This window comes from Anarrhichthys ocellatus, unplaced genomic scaffold (assembly GCF_004355925.1).
Source record: "Anarrhichthys ocellatus isolate YVR2014 unplaced genomic scaffold, GSC_Weel_1.0 scaffold4513, whole genome shotgun sequence".
Classification (NCBI taxonomy): domain Eukaryota; kingdom Metazoa; phylum Chordata; class Actinopteri; order Perciformes; family Anarhichadidae; genus Anarrhichthys; species Anarrhichthys ocellatus.
Genome location: NW_022284487.1, coordinates 1 through 2,350, shown reverse-complemented (window position 1 = coordinate 2,350; position 2,350 = coordinate 1). Strand labels below are relative to the sequence as shown.

At 40.0% G+C, this 2,350-nt stretch overlaps 1 long non-coding RNA gene and 1 other non-coding gene across 2 annotated transcripts; both read left to right on the top strand.

The window, feature by feature from the left end:
• The first annotated feature begins 1,122 nt into the window (after window positions 1-1,122).
• On the top strand, window positions 1,123-2,321 carry LOC116379531 (uncharacterized). Its single transcript, XR_004212437.1, has 3 exons — window positions 1,123-1,165; window positions 1,828-1,900; window positions 2,172-2,321. It is a non-coding gene; the product is annotated as an uncharacterized LOC116379531 (long non-coding RNA).
• LOC116379532 (small nucleolar RNA Z195/SNORD33/SNORD32 family) lies at window positions 2,022-2,103 on the top strand. The gene has a single exon (XR_004212438.1). It is a non-coding gene; the product is annotated as a small nucleolar RNA Z195/SNORD33/SNORD32 family (small nucleolar RNA).
• Window positions 2,322-2,350: the final 29 nt, after the last annotated feature.

Genomic DNA, 2,350 nt, shown 5'->3' with positions numbered 1-2,350 from the left:
TAAATAAGGTTTAGGGTTAGGGGAGTTTAGGGGGTTAAGAAAGGGATGGTTTTACATTAAGAAGGTAGAAAGGTAGTAGAGCGGTTACGGAACCAAATATCTGTTAGATTGATTGTAAATTGTAGCAATATATTGTTGGACGGAGGAACGTCAGGCGTGGGAGAAGGAGGCTGCAGAATGAAATTGAACTAAAGGCCTTGTTGGAGAAGGAAAATTAAAAAAAGAAAGAAATAGAAGAAGAGGTACCAGCGGTCGGCACATTCTATAGTGGATGGACTGCTGCGCAATCAAACAGTTAACACCATTAGGAGATGGTTGTTATTGCAGGAATCAATAATTGAGGACATCAGAAATAAATACAAAAAACAAACAAGGAACGAGAGAAACACATTGCAAAAATAACAATTGGCCACATTTTAAAGAAATACAGTTTGCAGAGGGCTGCACAAGTGACTGGGCTTTTTAAAGAAGCGAGGTCACAGACCAAGTGGAGGGCTCATAACCTTGGAAAGGAAGGCAAGCAACAGATTACCTGCTGAATGCAAAGAGAAAGTAAAGGCTTTCTTTTTAAGGGATGATGTCAGCTGTATGACAACAGGAAGAAAGCAAACTGTCACTCAAAATAAGATGAAAAGACAGAAATGTTTGCTAATAGACACAATGAAAAATATGCACCATTCAGAAAATGAACATCGGGTCTCCTATTCTTGTTTCTGCACCGTAAGACCATTTTGTGTTGTGGTGCCCACAAAGGCTGATCGTGAAACCTGTCAGTGTAGAACCCATGATAACCTACAGTTCATGGCCAACAAGAAACAAAGCACGACCTCTAAAGTGTGAAAGCAGTGTAGCCCAATATTGGCAAGCATGAACAACTCGATTCACCAAAGGTCCAGGTTTAAATCTGAAAACACAAATTAGGAATAGTGAAAAGTATAAATTATCAGTTGGGAATCAATAGAGCATCAAACTTGTATTAATAAAAAAATATAGTATATTGTATGTAAACTTCTCCCTCCATACGAACGGCGGCGATGGAACGTTTGTCCACACTTCCCACGAGAAAGAAATATATATGTCGTCACTTCCGTCTACCCCTGTCTTTTAGCACGGGCAACCCCGTCTGTCTTTCTTTTCGCACGTCATGGCGGACCGGTTCAATAAGGTGTGCAACCGCTGCGGAATCATAATGTATTTTTATGCTATTTAGTGGAGGTTGAATCCGGTAATTTATAGATGATTTAGAGGTGATAACTACGGTACTTCTTGGTGTTATCTTAGTTTATTTCGGTGTTACTCCTAAGACTAGATTTCAAGACATGTTTGAGACGGCTCGTGGAAGTCGAGTACATGCCTTCATCATGGCAGCCTCCCTAGCGAGCCAACGTCGTTAGCATGCTAGCTTAAACTTGTGTCTTGAGGAAGTTTAGGTCTGGGTGATATACGCGCTAATGTAATATTAACTGTAAAGCTTTCCTTTTGTTTAGCATTTTGTTGAACGCTTGTGCTCAACCTCGTTATCTAAATAATGACTCTAGCTAACGTCGTGCAGTTACGTTGATGCTAAGCTAATGCTATGTCCTCATCGGGAAGTTCCATGTGGCAGCTATTAAAATGCTCATGTAGGAAACACGCGTTTCTCAAAGTCATTGAAAGTGTAATTGCTTTAAATGTGCGTTCTGTATTAAATATGACCCGGAACTTGAGCAACAGTGCGAAGCACCCGTCTGACTTAAGCAATGTTACCAATTAAGTTGAAAGGAAAGCTAACGTTATGTGAAAAAACACAACTGTACAGTTAAACTTGTATTTCTTTATAACCTGCAGGTTCTGCTACTGGATGGCAGGGGCCACCTTCTGGGGCGGCTTGCTGCCCTTGTGGCTAAACAGGTTTTGCTGGGTAAGTTTTAAATATGAATATTTGTGTGTAACGGTAATATGTGATTAACAGTTTTTGCTAAAGCCGTGTATACTGGCCATGTGAATACTGAAGTAAAAAACTGAGCATCACAGTATTCTAAGAAGTCAATGATGATACATTTACAGCTTTGCTTGAGTTTAACGACCATGAGAAAACTCACATGCACTACCATCTGAGACGGGATGACAGTTATCACTAACATGACTGGATTTGTTTGATGTCCAAATGCTAAACTAATGTCGTCTTTTAGGACACAAAGTGGTGGTGGTGAGATGTGAAGGAATCAATATTTCTGGAAACTTCTACCGCAACAAGCGTAAGTAGGCTACATGCCAGTTAAATTAAGCTTCTTTCATTGTTCCTCGATTTATGCTTGTCAGTGATGTTTTACCACTGTTATTCGAGTTTCAATGACCATGAGACAACCTT